The sequence below is a fragment of the Nipponia nippon genome, unplaced genomic scaffold (assembly GCF_047370975.1).
Source record: "Nipponia nippon isolate SJK-2023a ecotype South Korea unplaced genomic scaffold, ASM4737097v1 scaffold_2, whole genome shotgun sequence".
Taxonomy (NCBI): domain Eukaryota; kingdom Metazoa; phylum Chordata; class Aves; order Pelecaniformes; family Threskiornithidae; genus Nipponia; species Nipponia nippon.
The window spans coordinates 17,020,165-17,044,369 of record NW_028262336.1 but is presented as its reverse complement, the minus strand read 5'-3'; the positions used below and the strand labels follow the sequence as shown (position 1 = coordinate 17,044,369).

At 38.5% G+C, this 24,205-nt stretch overlaps 1 protein-coding gene across 3 annotated transcripts in view; it reads left to right on the top strand.

Moving 5' to 3' along the window:
• Positions 1-24,205, top strand: part of HTR1F (5-hydroxytryptamine receptor 1F) — a 115,677-nt gene that overhangs the window by 42,805 nt on the left and 48,667 nt on the right. For 2 of the 3 annotated variants that reach the window (XM_087757008.1, XM_087757009.1), the window contains exon 2: positions 5,963-6,077. The gene's annotated coding sequence lies outside the window, so the exon portion shown is untranslated. Of the gene's footprint in view, positions 1-5,962; positions 6,078-13,249; positions 13,360-24,205 lie in introns of all 3 variants that reach the window. The other variant, XM_087757011.1, reaches the window with a different exon arrangement.

Genomic DNA, 24,205 nt, shown 5'->3' with positions numbered 1-24,205 from the left:
AGGGACAAAGAGAGATGTGGAACTCTGGTTACAACTTTGTTGACAGGTTAGACAAGGAGGTAGTTTTAGTGCATATTTCCTTATCTTCATTAATTAGAAAAACATCCTTTCTCCTTTAAAATGAAGTTCAAGCTCTGTTTCAGTCTTAATCAAGAAATTGTCCTTTTCAGTTTCCTGATCTGTCAAGGTTTGACAGATAAGTCCTGAAAATTGTGACAAAACTGTGTGGTTTCCATGAGATGTCTGGGGATAATTAAATTCCCTCTGGCTCAGTTTTGCCATTTTCTGAAACTGCTAAGCCACTTTTTTGTCTTGTTGTAAGGCCTGAAGAAAGTAGGCTTTGAAAGAAAAGAATCTTTTTTAAAAGCAGATAAAGGGGCATTTATGTCAACTTCTTTCCTTTACTTACGTAATTTCCTGAGGAATGATCCACACAGAGAAGTGCAGAGCAACTCTGACTACTTAGCCTTGCTTATTTTGTCTGACATAAGACAACTGAGATTAGACTTCAACCCATCAAAGAATGCTAGGGCTAATATGAAGTGTCCTTCCCAGTAGTCCATGACCTCACATGGGAGCTTTTAGGTTCTTTATGACATAACATTTATCTTCATGAGAGAAAGTAGTTCTCTCAGTCATGGTTAATCAATGCCTGAGACCCTACATTGTTATAAATGTGTATCCATTACTTTGATTTGTGTTTCATAATTGATTCATCCTGAAGCAAAAGAGGGCGAAATGCATGCTGACATAATTTTGTTCAATTTCTACTTAAGTTATGTAATTCCTTAAGTTTATTAGTCAATTTGCTACCCGTTGTTGACATTAAGTAACAATAATGTTTGCAGACAGTTCGGGCTTGCGTATATTATCATTACAATTTCCACACTTGCAGGAAGCACTTGTATGGCATATGTGAAGATACAGTGACAGTACTCAGAAGTTTACAGTCTAACAGGCACAACAACAACAAAAAAAAACAAACGTGGAGGAGGAAAATACAATCCCACAACTGAAATCTGGCATTTTTGGGAGTTCAGAAGTGATTTCTGTTTGCAATTGCTCCTTCTCTTGTGCTTTTATCAACCAACTAATTTTGTGTAGTCCTCATGGTAGCAGTTGCTCTTTAGGAACAATGTACAATACAGAAATCAGTCTTTCATGTTCAACAAAAAACAATTTTCCCTTGCTGTAAGATGAGGACAGAAGTGGAAGCTAGGTTAACTTCCTGGAGCAGCAGAGGCAGAAGCAAAACATCCATGCAGTCTGAATCAAGACAGGTGAGGCAACCTCATCTTTCTGCTTCTCCTGCCCATCCCTGCTTTAAATCCTCATCTGCAATTAGTGATGACATGTTCTAATCCTCTTCATACAAGCTATCAGAGGATTTTAACTTCATATGGGAAATACCAGGGGAAGAAAAACTGAGAACAAAAATCCTTCTTTCTTACAAAAGCATTCAATAACAAGGAAGGAAGAACTAAAAATAAAAAGCAGACAGACTGCATAGGAAGATTTGTTTAGAACTAAATAACTTCAGAAAAACAACTGGGCTTTCAATTTATTGCTGTTCTTTTGTGGGATTGAGATCTTGTTTGAGGATGCAATTTATGCCTGCAAAATTCATTTCATACAGAAGTAGTCATACTTGTGAGTAGATATTATCCTCTTTAGGTAATAAAAGAAATAATAATAATAATCAGATTTGTTTCTAGAATTGAACTGTAGCTTAAAAATGGTCAATAAAAATTACTGACAAAAAAGACCATCCTACATATTTAACCCTTCACTTACTGTTCATTTTCATTTTTGCTGCCACCTTCTTCACCATTAGATGGCAAAGATTTCTTCCGATTTCATGGCAATGAACATTTGAAAGGAATCATTTATTTATACACAGATGATATTATGTAATGCTGCATCCTCCGCTTCAAGCTCAGAAATATTTATTGCAGCCGGATAAATTATCTTTTTTATTACTATTATTATGCCTATACAGAGTAGACACATTTTGAGTATATTTCTATTTCTTTCATTTGCGGCAGGGAGTTTTTGACATTTGAGCATAGGCTCTTCCTTCCTATTTTATGCATTTGCCCTCTGGTCATTGTCAACCCCTGCAGTCAGAATAACGAATCCCTCTTTATTGCACTGTCAGTGTGCTGTCATTATTGTGGACTTTTTCTTCTCCTGGAAGGATGTTTTGTAAGTTATTTTAGAAAGTTTTACTACATATGTGTTCGGGATTTATAGGACTGTACTGATCCATCATTTTCTGGCACATCTGATGCAGCCACTGTAAATTTAAAGAAAAAGAGAATTCTCATCCAACTATGGATATCAAGCCATTCTGGGAAATATTATCTACTTCTAACTCCTTGCCCCTTTTATACAGGAAAAACAAACAGCTCAAGATCACAGATTGATTTCTGTTTGCTTTTGCAGTAAGGCTGTCATTTTCTTTATGCCACCTCCAGTTCCTGCTGGCTTTTAAAAAGACAAAAATTTGTGTGTGTGATTCTGAACCTAGGTCTTTTGCACTATAGCAAATGGTGCTGCCAGTTGAGCTTTTAAAACAGCTGTCAGATTCATGTAAAGCTGTTTTTTTTTTTTTCCCATAATTATCTTAACATAAGATACAGTTTTAAAAATCTTATTTAGCATCCTCCACACAGTAAGAAAGTCACTTTTAGTCTTGTCATGGAATTATTGCAGATGCTATTTTTAACCACAAAAAAGCTTGCCTTCGTATTCCACACATTTCACGAGACTTTTTCCATTGTTTTTCACAAGACCAAAGCCCTCATAATATCAATGTCTTCACTAGGAAAGGAGGGCTGTAATTGATAGTTCTGCTTTTTGGTCACTGGCAGACTTCAACCTGACATAATAAATATTCAGACTTGAAGCAGGAGAACTCTGAGGCCTGAGAAGTGATGGAAGTAATAAATATGCTTCAGAGATGGAGGCAGGTCCAGAATTACTTCTGCTGGACTACCTTCCTAAAGGTAGTTGCTGCCACGCATAAACTGAGATTATCAGGATTTTGAGTAGATGTGAAATGATTTTATATTGGGTAAAAAGAGGTTTGTTTATGTTTAGAAATATTAAGTCCTGATACGTACAAGACAACCATCTCCGTCTCTTAAAAGCTTGTCTTCTGTTTATTAAACAAAACAGTGAGTTCATAGGATTTCAGGCAATTTCCTAATTTTTCCCTTTAGCTGGGGATGTTCTGCCATAGCAAAAATTACCCTGCTTGTAAATTACTCATCAATGGTTCCAAAAGTCCTTATTTCTGCAGTTCTATAATGTCTTCCTCTCTGATCTCAGTTTATAGGAATCACTATTCTAAAACAGCCTCAGTTACTGATTTAACATTACATATTTTGGGGGGATGTTCTTAGAAAGCTAAAAGAAAGCATAATCCTATATGAACTTTACCTGCTGGCTATGTAGGATTCACCGTGAAGATGTCTGTTCAGTTCCTGTGCCGAACCTCTAGGTCCAGGGTACTTACATTTTAATTAAGCTGAAAGTGATGGGAGGTAAACCTGCTACATCCATATTGCTATATCATCAACAAGGACTCCCACATCCATCCTGCCTTCTCATCCAGACAAGGTCTTCACAAGAGCTTGTATGCAGCTTACAAATCTGCCTGTGCAGGAATGCCTGGCAGCACCCCAAGCTAGGTAACAAGGTGCAAATAGTGATCTTAGCACCCAGGTGGCCTCCCCGTCCCCTTCAGGGGACACTCTCTCCCCATTCAGACAGGAATGAGGTCACTGGATGGCATGCCAATGGGGAAATTCTTGACTACACAAGCACACACATTGCAGAAATATTCTTTTTTGCATAAAAGGACCAGGAGAGAAAACGGGAGCGCAATTAGGAAGGGCCTGAGTGCAAAGAACCAGCTGCTTGCAAACACAGTTGAGATAAGGAAGATGAAAATATGAAGATGCAGAAGCTGGAAGAAAAGGAGGATGGGAGAAGGACGGACTGTAAAGGGAAGGCAGGTATGAAAAGGACCTAGAGTTTGAGAAGAAATAGAGCCTTCTTACTTTTCTAGAAAAGCCAAACAAAATCTCTGAGGTATGTAGGTGCTACCTAGACATTCTGATACATACAATTTCTTACCTTGGAATGAAACATAGCATACAAGATCTCAAACAGGAACTAAAGGCAGCTTCCCCTCCCTCCACCCCTTAAGACAGAAATCTTTTTGAATATTTTAAGATCAACCTAAAATTATCCCAGCTCTTGTACACTCTTGAATTCTCATACAGACCATAGTTTTCCCATGTCCAGGGGAGTGTGTTGAGGGAAAAGGATGGTTACACCAACAACTTCCAAGCAAAATGAGGCAAGAGGGTTGCTCTGCCTCAGCCTTGATCAGTTGCTGCTGATCATCTGTTGGATGCTTAATGAGATACAGCTAAGTACATCATTACTCACATCTTGAGTGCTGCATATTCCCCTAGTAGGTCACGCTGGCCACTCTACCTTCTGTCCTTCCTGGCCTTGCCTAGAGACAGAGAAATCTGCATTGCAAAGGAGGGGAGGGAAAGAGAGAGCATGGGCACTCGTTTTACTATTTGAACTCTATTATTGTTGCCAATAAGTTAGATTTTGAAGGTTAATGCTCTGTACTGAGAAGGAGACTAATTTTTGAAAAATATAAGTCTCACATCTACCAGTGGCATGGGTACAAAAGTACTAACAGCTTTTACTTTTCTGTTTTTTCAATACATACAGGACTGATGTTATAATTCATGATTTGCTGGATGCCTCCCTGGCAGGGAGGTCATTACCCTTCCTCTAGCAACAATGAAACCCAGACTTCTTAAAGTTGCACTGACAACTTCAAGAAACCATGTCACTGAGTCTCCTAGCCTAGGCTATCATGTCATGTAGATGGCACAACAAATAGGTCTGTAATCATCCTCAAAACCTGCCCCAGACAGCTTTGAGCTGGAAGGACTCATCTGGTACCAAGTCACAGTCAGATGTTAGTAGAATTATATTCTGGATAAATTACCATGTTATTCAACAATGTGTGAAAAATTATTAGTTTTATGCTTTTTTCCAGGAAATCAACGATCTTTCCTTATTTCTTTTGTCACTTTGTCTTCTTTTTGTTCATTTTTCTTACTGACTGCTCTTCTGCTTTAAACTGCCTCTGATATCTGGTTTTCTACATTTTTAAGCACATTAGCCATTTAAAGAATATATATTTAAAATTAAATCAGCCTGTTCTTGGTAAAATGCTATATTTCTGCTTTTCACAGTGCATACTCTTTTGCAGTATATTTCTTTTTTAGGCAGTTGCTTGCTGTGAGACACTGCTAACTGGGGGGAAAAGAATCTTGAATATTTTGACAAAGCAAGAAACAATGCCTCGCAGTTCAAAGAGCACATACTCTGGCACGTTTATATCCTTAGCTTAATAATGTGAGGCCTAATACTGCAAAATGCCAAGTGCCCTGGGCTCCCACTGCAGTCAATAGGAGTTGACTATTAGCACCTCACAGATGCACTTGGGTGCTAATAGCATGAGATACACCAAGCCTGCTGGCTTGGCTACACAGCACAGACTTCTTCCTCCTTTTCCTTTTACTGACCATTGATCTTCAGAAAAGTCCAGGCCAATTTTTCAATTTCTTGAGTTCTTCAAGTGGAGCCAATTTCTGGAGTGTCAAATCCTGCACGGGTTTTGCTGGTCATTTTTTTGCCCGTCGTAAAGAATTTCAGACATTATCAGCTATGCTCTTACATGAACTCTGTGGGGTTTTCCTGACACTGGTCTCTAAGCTTTTAAAGAATCATCCCTGGGTAGCTGAAGAGATCCTGAAAATTACAGTTTAGGCCTTCTAAAAGATTTTTTCCTTCTCCTGAAGTAAACATCTTTCATTGTCACTTACAGAGTCTATATTGATAACTTTTTGCTTTCTCGCAGGTTTTTGGCAGTATCGGGTGTTGCTAAGAGTGATTTAACTCCTACTTCCAGCCCAATCCCCAGGCTTCCTGGCACAGAGGCAGCTTTTCCAAGGCTATCCCAAACACGGGAGATGGTGAGTTGCTTTCTACCCTCATATGTAGAGACTCTACATGTGAGTTTGTGAGGGATATACCTAATTTAAAGGTGATCAAATTCATTTAGTCGGGTCTTCCATAGGGATTCTGCAAGACTTGTTGAATAGAGAGTTTTGCTAAGTTCTGCAAGGTTGACCTTTCTGTAAAGTAGTGCAGGAGGAGAGAAAAGTCTGCACTGTGAAAAGCCTGAAGTAATAGAGGAGGCATACGTAGCCAGGTGAGGGTTTACCTACAGGGTTTTTGCAGGCTTAACGGGGCAATCTGAGTACACGCAATGCAATGGAAAGCTGCAGACCAGCCAAGGAAAAGATGTCAAAAAGGAGAAACAGTTTGAGAAAAGGAGGGCAGTGGCTGACGGAGGGACAACTGAATAAATGGAGAATGTCCAGCACAGTCTAAGAAGTTCAGGCACTGCAGGAGAAGCTTAGTCTGAAGTCTCAGATCTCACCGACCTTCTCCACAGCCTTGGACATTTAAACACTCAACATCCACTTCAACTGAAGGGAAAAAAACAATGGTGGAAATATAACGCTTCATTTCACTGATATATTTTAAAGATTTAACCTCTGTAAGACGTTTTGAAGATGAAAAGCACAGCAGCACTCATTACTTTGCTTAACCAAATTTCTCTGTGCCTAGCTGAACCTAAAATCTTTTGATGTTAGCTCATCACAAAGATATTTTGTGAGAAGATTTTTCTCACTTTTGTGTTGGCCTGTGGCCATTTCATGCCACTATATGCTTGTTTTTATTTCTGTTTTTGCCATGTGCAGTTTTTCAAAGAAGTGACTTTTCCCATAGCAAATAAATGTAGCTTTTTAACAACATGAAAGATGAAATCCACAAATTCTTGTTTCCCATAATGATTCAAATACAGCAGCTTGATGATAACATTTCATAAAGCATTTACAACTGGTCTGAACACAAAAGTATTTAAAAACAGACGGGTAAAACTTCCTGCAACAGTATCAGGGGACAAAATTGTCATTTAATATTGAGACATCTAGGTAATAAAGTAAGAAGAAACAAATTAAAATCTTCAGCAGTCAATTGCCTATGCAAATGCACATGAAGTATGATTGCTCATAAGTGGACCTGAAAATTGCGCGTGCTGAGAGGGAGTACAGCAACGTGCCACCATTTGACATTTGAAGACATTCTTCCTGGGGTATTTAATCTCATTACTTTTTTGCTAGAGGAAAAAACAGACCCTCAAGGCTAATGTTTTCACATGTTCAGTGCTCCTTAGCCTCACTTATGTCTACACCAGTTCAGAGTCCTAGCATCTCAGGATTGTGTCCACACTATGGGTGTCTGAAAGATCCAGCAAGGTGCACTTGAAAAGTCTTACTCACAGTGAAAGAGGCAAAGACAAGGTTGCTGTGCTTGTAATAACAGAACAATTAGAAAGTGTCACTGGGTAACTGCAAAACTGATGAAAATAAAGTCATCTAATTGTTCCATGCTAATCTTAATGAAACATAGATTTTAGTGAAAAATAGGTTGGAATACAGGCCAGTTTCAGCCTTTACAAGCCTTTCCTGCTGCCATGAAGAACACATATAGAAAGACAGACAAAATTCCCAAACTTGTACGATTTTATACATCTAAGTTGGATTTTACCTTGGCCAGGAATTCCTCCAACTGCCAAATTAGAGGATGAATAAACCAGGTACTGGAGGATTAGGCTGAATGGGAGCGCTTCTGATCTATGACTTCACACCATTGCTGCCTAATTTAGCTTTTAAAAAGAGGATTAAAGAATGCATCATAATTCAGGAGAAATTCATTGCATATCTGTAATAAGACTCACAAAACAAGGCGGAATAACTGTCAAGGCTTCAGGAAAACTGCAAGATAGATGATGCTCTTTGTCTCTAACAGAGTTTTAGCCTGTGAGTTGTGTGCTAGACTGCATGGAATGTGTGTTCTGGTCCATACTGGGTTCAGCTATGAAAGGTAGCAGCATCTGAACCAACTGCAGGTAGCTGTGCCCATAACATGGAAAAGGATGAGTGTTATACTGTACCTGGGAAATTCAGCAGATTCAGGTGTGGGGAATGTTTGGTTTGAAAGCTTCTCTTTGCTTTTCTTTTACCATTTTTAAAACCTACTTTCTTTCTCACTATGTATAGTTTTGTATCTATTATGAGAGAAATTTTGGCTATTCATTAATTCTACTATAATACCTGAAGTGACATTATAGAGAGAAATTGCCTGGTAGGAGAAAATGGAAGGGAAGTATACACAGGGCTTTTATTCTTCTTTTAATGGAAATGGGTTTGCTGGCTGCATGCTAGTTTCCAAAAGACAATGACAGACTGGCAGCTTAAAGAAAACAGGTCTTGACAGCACACTTTAGTGCACCAACCGTTTTGTAACAGTTTGTGTCACATAAAGCACTTTCACACCATCTGTGCTCCAGCAGTAAAGGGTTGCTCTGTCCCAGGCAGAACCTCTTGTCTTTGCAGAGTCACAGGAGTCAATGGAGTCAGATATCAGAATTATAAAACTTGTCTCTGGCTGGATGTATGCAGAGTGTCAGCTTCTCCCGTAAGCCTTCTCTGTATTCCTGTCAAGAGCAGCAGCACAGCTCAGCAGACAGGCAGGGATGCAGAGAAGTATCAGACATGTACTATTGTTATGTTTGTGGCACTTTTTGTTTAATATTGGGCATTAGCGCTTGCTATGCAAGTTCCTTATATTCTGGTAAAAATATTTTAATGAGCAAAACACCACCTTTTCAAATATTTCTTTTTAAAAAAGGTGTTATAAGGACAACTTATTTCTAAGATAAATATAGGTAATACATACCCTATCTGCAACTTAAATAGAGACCAGGAGGGAAATTAGAAACCAGAGTATCTTGATTACATTAAATTGCCTTCTTCACGTGGTAGTGTTTGTCATTATTAATTAATTGTATGTTTCTTAGTATTGGAAGAAGGGAAATCATTAATACTAATACTTACATAAGTAAAATAAAGGATTATTCCTTATGGCATTATCAGGCCCAGTTTTTGTGCTAGTAAAATCCTGTATGCCTATGGCAATGTAAAAGCAACTGAGTTGCCAAAATTTTCCTTGATTTCTCAGAATTTAAAAAAAGAGAAATATCTCTGAAAAGAGCAAACAGCCCCTCCCATGCAGTAAGCCCTAAATGCAGTCTCTGCTTTCAGTATTGTCGACTTTGAGGTTCAAGACTTTTTCTCATTATCATCACTGTTTCATGGATTTTTCTTACTTTAATGAATTCCTGTGCTCAGGCACATAGCTATTTTCTTGGCTATCTTGCTTCATTATTCTGATGGAAGCAGTCTTTTAATTTAAAACATTATTATTAAAAGTAATGCATGAAAGGCTTATCTGAAAGATATATTGTTTTGGCAATAGGTGCAAATCAAAATGCAACTGTCTAGATCCTCAATTATATATTTTAATGGAAGACTTTGAGTAAAGCTTAGGCACAAAGGAGAAAAGTACTTATCAGCATTTATCATTTAAATTACCAGCATATTTGTAGACTATTCATATATTTCTTATACCTCAATAAGGTGGAGACTGAAGCTAGTTCAATGGACAGCAGTTAGCTTGTGAAGTCTCTGTCCTTGGAATCCATTGCCACAGCAGTATTCCAAAAGGACAAGCTATTCTTGCATCTTTTCTTCAATGCATTAAGCACTAGCATCTTTCGACATCAGGTAGGCTTATATTATGCCATTTCCTCTTTTGTAATCCATGTAAATATTCACCATCGATTTGTCTTTGGATGTACTCCAAACTTTTTTTTTTGTGATCTTACAGGGTACTCAGTATCACTTAGGCTAAGCGTGGTCCATAAGAATGCCTGTTAAATAATGCCTTCACTGGACACACATCAGACACTAAGCTGTCCAAATTATATTTGGTTTTACTTTTAGTTTTGGATCTTGCAGGATTTTTTTCTCAGCTGAATACAACACAACTGACTGTAGTTTACTGAAAATCCTCAAGTTTACCAGATAGTCGTTAAAGCATCCTGCAGGCTCATGCTGGCCAACAAACTTGCATGATATGAGTTCATCTGTACCTCAGCTGAGGACATGCCATGGAGTTTAACCCCTGCAGTGCTCCATGTAACTCAACCCTTAGCTCTTTCTTCAGAGCTGGTGTGTTCTTTACTGCTCAATATCCTGGCAGCCACCTCGATCCAGAGACCTTTGCGATTGCAGGTTGCAGAGATCTCTGTAAGACTGGGATCTGGGATAATGCATCCTGAATGCTTATGAAGTCAGAAAATCATTTGGGCTCAGGGAATCTTCTAAAATATGCAAGAAGACTTTCTGGTACCTTAGTCCTTCCCAAAGGGCAATATAATGCAGATTTGAAGTGCCAGCCTACCAAGCTTACATTGCTGCCCATGTAAAAAGAAGTATGCTCTGAAACCTCGAGGTCATGAAGTACTTCGCTTCCCTGTACAAGCACCTCCAGCAAGACAGAGGCATAAACTTATCATCTCACTGTGCAACCAATTCATATCTAATATGCAGAGTTGTTTTGTTTTTTTTTAACTGGTTTTGTATTTGACCACGATGACTTGCCTTCTGGCCATCTTTTTGTTTTATAGCAGTCTGTCAACTGAAAGCTAGCTACATAGATGTTCATACAGAAAACCACCACATAAATATTAGCATTTCCCTACTTGCAGATAGCTCAACTAAAACAATTACTGGAGTTTGTAGACAGCAACAATGCTGGTAGGTATACATTTTTCGTCAGCACTGAACTAGAGTTCATTCCAACCTTTTGGCCATCTGGTTTCCTCTCTGATCTCTGTACCTGTGCTCTTTTAACATATGCACTGACCTAGTCTTCTGACAGCTTAACAAGGAGTCATTGTGATAGACAAAAGCTAGGATTTAGAAATGGAAAATTGAAATGCAGATAGGCCTTGCTTGCAGAAGAGTTTCATTTTGGCATAGTATTTGCCCCCATTAATATAAAATGATAGCCTGAACAGGGCTTTTTGTTCAAATATTTAGGACTTTCCCTGACATTCACTCAAATCTTAGCAGCCTTAGCTACATTCAGAAGGACTGATAATTTAAAAATTGTTTTACTTTCATACAGAGAGTTTCATTAAAAGAGTTTTATCAAAAGACCTACTAGTTAAATTTGACTTTGAGGTTATTTTAATTATACTGGAACCTTCTAGCTTGAAGTTAAAGTCACTGAGATGCTGCACTTCAATCAGAAATTTCAGACAATTGGTACAGACACCGAGGCAGAAGAAGAGGACCTATCAGAAGATTGCACTTAATGACATTTCTACAAGACATCTGAAAAGCTGACCTTTGCCAAGTGCTTCTTTTATCACGTATTGCAAGAAATATGTTACTTCTTTAGGTTAGAGCTGCAGTAGACTCTATCAGCTGAAATCATGCAAGTTGTAATTCTATTGAAGTCAGTGTACTCTGGGGAAGACAATTTTAGCTATAAAGGAATAGGGTCATTTACACGTGAGCTAAGGGAAGGCAAGTTACTGCTATTTCAGTAAAATACATAAATTTATAATAATTGGGGGGAAAAATTGTTCAGACTTTTAAAATGTGTTTCTAAAAATGATGCTAACTACAATATGTTTGATAAGTTTGTGTCCTGCTTTGAACATGGTATTGTCATCACCTAAGCACATTTATTTGAATTAAACTAAGCTCTGTTATTGCAGATAGGGTTGGTACAGCAAAGCTCAGCAGATTCCCTTTTGAAAGGCTCAGCAGATAAACAATCAAATTCTGGATTTTATTCAGGACCTAAGATATAGTAATACAGATCTTTTCTATTGCAGTGAAATCTATTTCAGAGAAAAGACTTCTCTTTCCCTTTCCAAAATGCTTCCAATGTTGGATTCTTTGGATACTAAGCATCAGGATGATGCTGTATTAGAATCTATTCCTACTGACTATGTCAATAACACAAATTTCCCAGCAAAAAATTGCCATACATTATTGTTCTCAGTCAAAGCTTAAACACACGGTACCTGCAAATTTAGGGTAGGATTCATGTGACAAAAGATAGACATCTGTAGCTGAACCAATCACTCCAGGCTTCCTTTTGCAGTAATGGAGAGAAACAGCCACTCGTAAGGTGGGAGTCATCTGATCTAAACAGGTCGGCACAATCTCACCCCAGTAGTTACTTCACTCCTTTGCCCATAAAGAGTGCCTAAGGTGCCAAAGGGTACCTGTCTAGCACAGGTAAAAGCATCATGTTGCTTTTACCTTAGGCAGACACCTATTCAGGTGAAATGAATCCCATCAACAGTAGCTGGAAAATTTAGAAAACTGGAGAGTTTCATTTCCCTTTATATAAACAGGTGCATGAAACTTTCCCACTTAGTAGGAGTGCGTAACTCCAGGAAGAACCAGAAATATAGTGAAGAAAAAGAAAAAGAAAAAAGAAGAAAAAAAAAAGTTTAAATTCACAGAGAAAATCAACATATGCAAATACCTTTTGCAATCTCCCCCATGCAGGGGAACAGGTAGCATGATCTGTTCAAGAAAAGTTGGTAAACTTTACTTTGGAAAGTAGCAATTTCCATGGGTTCTTCTGGATGATAGCTGCTGCATGCTTTAAGAGTCCTTGCTGCAGAGTTTTTTAAAAAGGTTGTTGTAAGCCCTGTCATTGACAGCTAAGGGCTATAACCTGTAAAAATCAAAGCTTGTATGTAAGTGTTGTCCTGAAAGATTGTGGTTTTAAATGAGCCTATCATTAGAAATTTCTTCCCCTGGGATCTTTCAGGTCCTTGGAAAGAAAGATCAATGTCTCTATAGAGGAAAAGTGCAAGGCGGCCAATTGAAAATATTACTTATTCTAAATACAGGATTTCTTGATATGGCTGTAACGCAGAGCAGCTTGCAAAGATTAATCTGCTAATAAAGAGTTGTTTGACAAAGCAGGATACTCAGAGTCACACTGCTGACATGCTAGAGATGATGGAGCACCTAAGAGACTGCCGATGGCCTGGAAATAGGATAAAAATACACTGCCTTGTATTTTTCCTATGAGTAAACAGGAACTTAGCATTGGTATTCTTTGCAGAATTTAACTGTCAAAAATCTTTAAAGTCTGTACTAAGCCTGTACACATTGTGATTTTATTTTTTTTTCAGTAACTCAAATTTAATTGAGCTTTCACAAAGATGCCAAGGCCATGTGTTTCACCAACAAGGTTATCCCATGTCAAATGTCAAGGTCATAAAAGTCTGCTAGAATTTCTCAGGTGAGAAAAATATTCACAGACGTTTTACATTGGCAAAATGACTTAACTTTTCTATGTCTGCCTCTGGAAAAATGGCTCCTGGAAAATTTTCTAACACATATTTCCTGGAAATGCTTTTTCCTTCTTTTCCTGCTCTTAAAAAAAAAAATAACCCAAGGCAGAGTGAAATGTCAACCAGCTGGTTAAGGTTAGCTTAGAGAGCAGAGAACAGTACAGAAAACAGCTCTGAAAAAGAGCTTTGGAATGGAAATTTTCAGACAGTCTTAATCAGATCTCTGCCTATCCCTGCACCAATCTGGAAATGCAGATTTAATTCTGTACTCATTAAGATCACAAAGGGACTTGCTACTTACTTGACCAGGCAAACAAATGTCCAGTTCTCTGAGGTCAGTTACGAATGAGTATAGTATTTCCTTCACTTTGGACAAGGACTTGTTTTCAAATTACAAATACATACACTGCTGAGCTAGACAAACACACACATTGTCCCTTTAAATGTATCTAAAACACTAGCAGCAGGATAGAAAAAAAGCAAAATCAGAAATTGCCTGCTTAAAATATAATTAATATTATTAAGATAAATTGCATCATTAAGCAGTTTACATTTTGTTGTTACAACTTAGAAAAGGCAACTGTAAAATACAAAAATGCTAAGTTTGACCAGGAGGAGACATTAAACCTATATTTGAACTTAATATCTTCAGTCATTTTGGTCACTGTTTCCATAAAATGATTTCTAGAGTTTAGTAATTAGCAGTTATTGCACAGATCTATTATATAAAATAAGGAACCAGCTGAGAAACCTGGTGTGGATTCAGGCAGGTATCTAAAATAACAGAAACTCACCATTTGGCAACACCACTGGTGGCCAGATGCCAAGATGCTGCTTAGGAAGATGGATTTTGAACGGACACATAATAAGAAAGGGCAAGACTTGACAGTTCTGCTGTCCTTGCTCACAAGCGCAGAGATGTTGCTGTTTCTGGACTCTGTTGTTGTCTTTCTCCCTTGCTGCTTTTAAGGCACACAAACATAAGTCCCAACCTTCAACACTTGCACTTATGTTTCCAAAGGATAAAACACTTGCATTACTGGGAGGCTACAGACGTATGTCATGCATAGGATCAGACCCTCAGCATGCCCCCGTAACTCAGTGACTGTAACCAGTAGCTTAATTATTTGCTGCGCTGCATAAGCCATGACTGTATCTGAGGTACAAAAGCATGAAAATGAAGTCTATCCACTAAATTGTATAGAATTACTCTGGAGTGGTTATTTGTTCATAGTTGTGTTATTGTAGTTGTACCTAGAAACCCATCTTGTACTGAACAAACATATAGTAGTAAATGGTCCTTTCACTAAAGAGCTTTTGGTATAAATAGGCAAAATGAAGGCTTGGGAAAAACTAGCTTTGAAAATAATTGTGTCCCTGCTTAGCTAGACAAATTGTAACAGTTTAACTGAAGTCCTTCAGAAACTGAAGTTACACCAGGCAATTGAAGTCTGCACATGTAGGGGTTTAATAGTTTACATTTGCCTTCCATCAAATGCACCTTCAGTTGTAAACTTGCATCCCTAAAAATACTTCCACAAGCAACTGTTTTATCTTATACACAGCATGTATATGTTCCTGTATCCAGTTGTCCTTGGGTCATATGTAATGACTTGAAGCTGCTTAAGTGGTGTGGCTTCAAACCCTTTGAAAACAGCATGACTGCGAACAACCTCACTTCAGTCTGAAAAGCAGCCAGGCCAGCACAGCCCTCTTTGCTGACAGCAAGCTATGGTTTCAGACTGCACTTGCCTTAAACTGCAGTAACAGAAATCTTCAGCGGTTGCAGGTATGACAAGCATGATTAAAAATGCACATGCAAAATCCCCATCCCTGTTTCAGTGGTTTCTCTTTTTTGCCTCACTTCAGACCCCTGACCACCAGAGTGGGACTTCAGTTCCCAGAGTGATACCTGTTTTCCAGCCTTTCCAGCTTTCCCTTGTCCTTCCACACTAGTAGTACTAAAGGATTTTTCCAATTGCAGCGACAGGCTGACCAGAGATATGTGCGATGCATAGGAAAGGAGAAGTTCTTTTTCAAGTTGTTAGCAAGTTGTCCTTGGAGAAAATCAAACAGCGGTCCTCAGGTATGATCTATCCTGCCTAGATTTTGAAAGACAATCACCAGGAGATATGAATAGCACTTTTCCATCAAGAGCAGCAGCTTTGCACCTTCATCAGGTTCTGTCCCTATCACAAAGCGGGGGGGGGGGGGGGAACGACACACGACACAGCAACACAGAAAACTTTGCATGGATTTGAAGGAACCCTGTACTCTATGCATTTTGTTTGCAACCTCTAGAAGAGGCGGCCAAAGGAGAGTTTGTGTTTGGGGGTTTGGTGCCTTGCTGCTGTTGCCAGTTCTGGGTGGCTTGGTTACAGTCACTTGTATTGTCAACACAAAGGTGCACAGCCTAGCAGAAGCACAGAGGATATCCATGCCTGTTCCAAACAAATTAGCCTTCTGATCTTCAAAATATTGAAGAACATTTCTTGGTATCTTAGATATTTCAGTGGTAGAAAGAGCTAGTGGCAAAGTTCAGCAGTTCATCCTGCAGAAAGGAAAGTCATAATTTTGTGGAAAATAGGGAAGTATCCATGGTCCTGAACTTATCTTAGGATCTAACTATGAAAACCCAAGGCATATAGAGGAAAACCTAAGGAAATCAAGCTAACTAGAGGGGGTTTGTACTTTTAAGTCCTGGGCTAACTTGCTGACTCTTGTATCTCTTGCTCAGTTATTCACTCACGAGATCCACACACAAAATGACTCATGTTAAGTGACAGCTTTTATACCTCAATGTGGTGTGAGCTTTGGTACAGCAGAGCTCTCGCTTATTCTCAACTGAAGAAAAGCAAAGCTTAAAGCAGAAGCAAGTGAAACAAATGATGATGCTGATGGATGGAAATGGCTGAAGCCTCTAGCTAACCACAGCACAGAAACGATTGCTAAATGGGAAGCTGCTACTTTTGTCACAGTTGCGTGATTACAACTTGCAGGTGATACTTTTCAGTTCTCAACTGCAACTATGCTTTTCATTTCCATAATTAAGACAATGCTGCTGGATTCAGTCTTTCACCATCCCAAGATGCACCATTTGTTTGTTGCAGATCAAATCAATGAGAGAGAAGAAAACTTTTCAGCCTGGTTCTCCAGGGTTCAGAAGCATTCTTTGAGTCAATTAATCATCTGGCAAAAGCTTTCCAGCTTGAATGCAAGGATCCCACAACACTAAATAGAACATTGTCCCTGTTAAGTCCTTTACATTTCACAACTGTAAACTAACAGAAATAAGATCTTCCATGTCACCACATGGTTCTTTTCAGTGAGGCGCAAAATATGTGCTGGTCCTGGGTCAGACCTTTCTGACAGCCGTTAAACGCAGTCACATCAGGACAGTCCTACTCAAAATGGCTTAAAAGTTCCTGAGATGGAGGTTACATGTAAAGTCATCATGTTCAATAACAGTGTTGGATCTTCATCCATGAATTTGCCACCACCCATTTTCAATCTATTTTTATTTTATACTGCTTCAGCATCCTGTGGCAATGAATGCTGCAGTTCTAATAACTTCATAGCCAGTGTCTCATGAATTCTGTAATAGGGCATGTCCTTTGTTATTAAAAACATGCTGGCAGGTACTTACACTGCTTCCAGTGGAATTTCTCTGTAATTTATCTTGCATAGCTAAAGGACGAATTAGTTACTTTGGGACTCATAAACTGAATATGCATTATATTGACTGAAAAGACTGGAGGAGAGGATTTTGTTTGCACATTTCATCTCTAAACAGTTCTAAACCAAATTACTTGCCTTCAAATAACCACTTTAGTAGTGAAAATTAAAATTCATAAGCTTTATCCAAGTTTAGGATTTTCCTCCTCTGTGATAAACATCTGGGACCAGCCAAGACAGTTACAGCCCTGAAAATTATACGTAAAATACATATTTAAAATTCTAAATAAGTCTGTCACAACTATATGGGTTTTACATAAGGTAACTTGAATTTTTAAAACTCTTGCTTGGACTACCTTCACACAGACATTTTAATACTGAAGAAAAAAAAAAAAAAACAACCCTATTTGGTTATACTTTAAAAATAAGAAAAAGAGCTTTCTTAAGAAAGCTTTTAGAATGTTTAGGACCAGATCTGAAGATCAGCACTTACATGAATTCATTATTTGCTTCAAAACAATTTATTCAGAAGTAATGGAACAGAAACAAATTAAAATGTCCCTTCAGCTTTCACTCAGGGAAGGTATTCTTTTATAGGTCTTTGACTCCAACCTTTTGACAGCTCAAATTAGGTTTGCATTACTGAAACAGATAATGGACCCTCCTTATTATATTCAGAGATAATACAGTAAATGCTGATTAGTTTTAACACACGAGATTTACAGCAGAAACATTTCTTAATTTATATTAGTTTATGTCCATGAATGATGTCAAGCTGTCCTTTAGGCTTCACTATTTCTGAATTTTATTTAAAGTTGACATTTATGTCAGCTTTAGTAGTTTGGTTTTTTTAAATGTATACTAATAATACTTACATGTATATGCACATTTATACAAATATTACTTTAAATCACTACAATTCAAAAATAAACATTCTCTTTATCTCCTGCTGCCTGCCAGACAGCTTGCTTGTACAGAAAAAAAAAAAAAAAACCCTTATGTCAGATTAAACCTGTTATGTATTTTCAGGGAATGTAATAATCTTCATACAATACCAGAAGAGCGTACAGGAAAGTGATGATTTTATAGTGCCATAAAACGCGTCCTTTTCCTAGGATTTTCAGGACTGCAATATGCAAGTTGATACCATCAAAACCCAATTACATAACATGGCCGACAGTGATGATAACGATGTAAAACTATCGTGTGCATTATACGTAAGGTGGACACTTTGGGGTTTGGTGGCTTCTTTTTTAAGCAATCCTGCCCCTGTTCACTGCTGGGAAGACATCTCTGTCAGCGTAGAAATTTTTAAGCCCCTGCCATGTCACACAGCCCACTTGTCCGACACCCCTGACTATCCTGTTTATTCCAAAGGCTCAGGTGTATTTCTTAATTAAATCTTGACAGTTAAATTGTAGTTTATGGAAACAACCTATGGTGGTTTGCGAGCCAGCATCTGTGCATATTAAAACAGCACTTGACCAGATGGGTTTTTTACAGTTCAGTCAGGTATGCCTTGAAAGCATTATCAAGGATAAGTGGTAGCTATTTGAATAACAAGTACGCTATGTCTGCCTCTGGGATGAAACACAAAGCTTCTCAGGGAGTCCACAGTGCTGTAAAGCACAGTCATAATGTTTGCTATTTTGTTCTGCTGCAAGAATCCAGTTTATTTTTCTGATCCTCTTCCCCTGGTATCAGTGGTGTCTTACCAGCCCGTGTAGCCAGAGGTGTTATTATTACCATTCTCTTTAATTCCCCTCTCTGACCTATATTCGCTCATCTGCTTGTTAGTCTTTCACTTATAAATAGACTCGAAATGTTACTGTGTGACTTCAAACTTATGTTAATAGATAACACCACCCACTCCTACTAAAGAGAAATACTATTTTTCATCATCTTACAAGTTTAGAGCCATAATTAAGATAAATTTGAAACACACTTTAAATATCTCAGTCCAAACACATGCACATTTCAGAAGTGCTCTTATTAATATCTTTGTAATAATTATTTTCTTACTTCTTACAGTTACAGAGGTGATTTTTGTTACTGAAAACCAGTTAGTATTGCTTTTCAAAGGACAGTGTCGCAAAGTTAATCTCCCCCTTGATTTGAAATTCTGTTTTTCATTTGGAGCAGTGACAGTTTTGACCTTGCTTGCCCTGTGGTTACTCCTTTACAAAACCAAAAGCATCAGCAAGAGTGTAAGAGCAGTCATGGCAAGCCAATGTTCAGCACCACGTAAGAAGCCAAAGGGATAGGAAGTGTAGTACCTCGGTTAAAAATTGCCAACAGAGGCTGATGTGCAAATTAACATGGGAGTCACTTAAGGGAAAGCAGGAATTCCCATTTCAGGTTAAGATATTCCTACAGAGGTATACGTCATTTTCCACATAGAAGGAGTAAACACCTAGAATTTAATCTTCATCTAGAAAATGAAAATGTTACAATTGTAAAATAGGCACCTGAAGCTACATTGAAATTGTCTGTGGTGCACACCAGCAAAAGAAACCTGGCCACCAAACCAGCTGGTGTAGATGATTTTGTATGCATGCGGGTCAGATCTTGCATCCTCTGGAGCACACACATCATTTGGCAATAACTAACTAGATTTGTGGAAAGAAATCCATGGAAAATTGCTGCATGGCCAGGCAGTTCCTGAAAGATCAGGAGAAAATTTTATAGACCGGGAAGGTTCTGAAGAAAGTACTACCTGCACTTCCTTCATTCGTACACTTTCCCATAAGTCTACACTTGGGACGCTTTTCTCCCCCTTATTTTTTATCATCCCTTTATTTGGCAGAGCTGAGAACAGACATAAAGGTAGCCATAGTGACAATTGCTTCCAGAACAATAGCTGGAATTAGATGATGCTAAGGCAAAATTCATCACAGCAACTCATTTTACTCATAGTTTCATAGTCAGCGCAAGAGCTGAAGTCAACAAGTTCTGCAAGTTTGAACCATAGGCCAATCTCCTACGCGCTCCTCACAGAGTCCCTGCATACTTGGCCACAGATATCACTGTGAATGGTGCCAGACTTAGCACCTGCAGCATCAGTGTCTTTGCCAATTTCTTACAGCAGGCAATGCTGGAGCCATGACCCAGGGCCAAAAGCAATCTTTGGTTTGATCCTATAGTGCCCTCTCTGACGTTCTCCCCAAGCTAGTAACCCTTGTGACATCAGGACATAGTTATTATATATTATTCTTATCACATGTTTTTTTCAGGTAAAAAGTTAAGAATATGAAAAGCCGTGTCCTAGACTACCAGGGTAATGTTTTTTTACCATGACACTTGTATTACATGATTGTGCTATGGCATAAGGGTGTAAGACTTTGAAGATACGAAGGCTGCTCTCGGAGGGGGACAGACATGGTGCTGCCTTGTGTCATTACTACTAGTTTGAAGCAGGCTCAGGCATAAAACTCTCCAGGCTTTGGTATTTGGGTTTGCCCTATCAGAAATTGGTTTGTTTTGTAAGGGAGACAGTATTTATAATAAGAGGATCGAGCCCTGGGGTAAAACAGGGGGCAAAAAGACAACATAGTCACAGTGCAAGGGCACCATATCCTCAGGGGGCAAGGGGGAAGAGAGATTGAGTGAAACCATGACAGGATAGGCTTCATGAGGCCTAACAGTTCACAAAGCTTTTTCTAGGTCTCCCACAAACAGGAGAGCAACTGAGGCTGCTCCTATACATTGTGCAGTGGGATCTGAATTTGGAGAAGGCATTAGAGAGGCAACACAAAGTTTAGAGGATATCGTCTCCCCTGCATCTGATAGGTAACCGTGACAAAGTCAAACAGCAGTCCGTCAGGTCTGTGGGTAATACACAATTAAATAGGACAATTGTGTATCTCAGATAATTTTCAATATAATTTAAAAATAGTAGCCTGCTAGTTAAATAAAAATAATAGATGTTCTTTCTGAATCAAATTAGGTTTTTTTCCAGGATCCTAAATAAGACAACAGTAATGTCATAAAATGGGATATTAATATTTATACATATAAATTATAAGAAAAGGAGACTTTTAAGAAACACATTAAGTACCGTGAAGTTGCAATTTAAACCATAGATTTCCTTTAATAAGCGTAACTGAAAGAAATAGTGTTCAAGGATTTTAAACAAACTATCAGGCTGATATTTCTAGATGCAAAGTAATTAAAAATATCTTCAGAATGATCTCCAGATTAAAAGTGACACGCTGAAGGATGACTTAATTTATTTTCTGACATTGAGTAAAGTAGGTTTCTGTTGCCTAGAAATGTAAAACAAACAACTGTAAACACCCGAAGTGCAGATTCCAAAGGAAATACATTGAAACTGAAAATGTTTCTTGTGAATCACAGTCTTCCTAATCTTAGCACAGTAGCTTTTTGCATAATTGGGTTTTGCTGCTCTACCTGAAAAAATAATCACATTGTAAAAATGCACTGGTTAAACAAGGAACATTTTTAGGCGTCTTTGGGAAGGTAAGTAGTCTCTTGGTTTGTATGCATACATGTACAAGAAGAGCATCCAAAAAAGACCCTGCAAGCCCTGTATGCCCAAAACCACCCTCTAAACACTACATCAACAAATCAATATATCGTTCACTTACAAACAATCAAAAGTTAGAAAACGACAAGCTTAAAACTATCATACAACTTGCATTCAGCTCCTTTGCACACTGGCTTTTTCGTACAGTCTTTCATTGAACCATGCTTTGTTATTTTTCCCATGGGACCCTGCTACACTTATTGGTCAAAGAGGCCATGCTCAGTGAACAGACAGATCCTATTATTTTTTCCAAGTAATACTTTTTCCCCTCACTGTGCATTAGAATTGCTCACTGCCTCATGGTCTTTTTCAGTGGTGTTCATCACTGTAGACTTCTTCCAAAGGCCAGTGAAGGCCTCTGCCCCGGTGGGCTTGCAGAATTGTTCTCGTTTTGAAGGCAGAAAGACGACACTCACAAGTATCTAATAACTGCAGGATCCCAGCTTAAGAGGAGCATAGCCTTAGTTGCCAAAGGTTTTAGCAATGCACAGTGCTTTATTTTTACTCAGAGAATACACCTCCCAGCTATCAGCTTTTCAAAGCAGCTTATCACTTCAGCAGATCAGGCACAGGCTCTCACAAGTCAAGCACTGAAGAGTACACAGAGTGACAAGAGCTTAACTTAACTGACTTCAGAGAGTTCGTAAGTGATATTAGGACAGAAAGAGGGCTAAAACTCATTTTTAGGACCAGAGGCAAACATCTAATCCTGAAGTCGTTATTTTCTTTTCTCTTTCTTTATATACACTTTGATTCTGTAACAAAGCAGGCAGAAGTCTGACAGGCAACTACGTCCTTTTCTAGAAAATTCTTACGTATACCCTGAGCACCATCTTAAGGTTGCACAAGCAGCCTTATACCTGCTGCTTTCTCTCAATACAGTTATGTTGCAGAATCTTCTTCCTCTTAAAAACAACACAAAGGCAAGCCCTGGGAACATCCATCACGTATCGTTACCTTGACGCACAGGCTTAATACTGTTGGATGGTTACCACCAGCTTCTTTCACCAAGCTAACAGAGCAGAAAAAAGCACTTTAAGTCACTAATGTCTTTGTGCTGACCACCAGCAGAAGATGGGTACACATTTTGTCAGTGGGTGTCTCAGCTGTTGGCTGATAGGAGAAAAACACAGAGATGGTAGGCGCAGGGATTGTTTCCCAGCTTTGGAGAGTGAGTACTAGCAACCAGCCACTTCCAACCTGTCTCCTCTCCACCAGTTTCTCTCTTCACACTAGTCTGCTCAGAGCACTTTCCCAGGAGGACAGGTCCTTTATAGTGGGATGACCGTGAGTCTTCCCCCTCACTGTCATTTTCCCACCCCCCTTCTCCCAAAGTTTTGAAGTCTTTTGCAGTCAAACTGCTGTCAGGATTTTAATAGTGGCAAAATCATACATTTTCCTTAACCTCCCTCTCTGAAACAACCCAGCCATTTTAGTTCATCCCACTACAATTTATCCTGAGGCACAAAATCAGCATGACAATTCTTTTTTTCGCAAAGCTACAAAAAATCAAAAATCACATATTACAGTGGAAAATATGGGGATAGTTTTAAGCATTGTCACCTGAATTAATTTCATGATGATTGCATTCATCTCTAAGGTATGAAGTAGTAATTCTATTTTTCTTTTCATTCTTCACTAGCAAACCCAGAGATTCAATAATGTCATACAACATATTGCATTATGACAGCGGGGTGCTGATATATCCTATACAAGCATTTGTCATTTTAGGTGTGGGATGGTTTTTCAATATATTCAACAGCACTTTAAAATATTTGCCTAAATTAGATTTTTTGCCTTCTGTTACACAATTCCAGATTCTTTGCATCCATACAGGGACATTCAAGTTAAACGGAGCCTTTATCAACACTAACAGAAATATTCTGTAGAAAATGGAAAGCCCCATGAAAACCAACAGGATGCAGAATAAAGATACTATATTCTATTGAGTGGATAGTAATAGAGATGCCAGTTTGACCAGATGTTTTTCATTCACTAAGGAATAGCCAGACTACTGGCATAAATATTGTAGTGCTCCCTGTGCTATTCAGAAATGTGCACACTCAGAACTAAAATACTTACTCTGCTTGCAATGACAGCTCACCCATTCCTCTCAGACACAACTATTAACTAGTGCTATGGGTAACAGAACTGAAGGGATACCCAAAAATTTTATAGTTCAACGATAAAGTTAACCTTATGTTTGGAAGGCAGTTGCTACAATCCAGACAACGCTCTTATTTTCATGTCTTGCTCCCAGAGCTTTTAATGAATAATACTCAGGATACAAACACATTTTGAAGAAACAATAGTCTCTGATATAGTGCATGTATCATTTTTCCCTGTCCAAAACAGCTGGCATAACTGCAGTACTTCTACATGTTTCCAGGTTAGTTCTTATAAGTGATTTCGTAGTTTAGCATGTCACCAGCCTGTACTAAGATGCTGGCAGAAAGCAGCAGTGACTATGAAAGTCATTTTGGAACATATAATAGTGAAGGTTGCATTGTATAGTTTCTAGCATTGCATTTGACACCTTATGTCCATTAACTAAGTGACAATTTATTAGCATC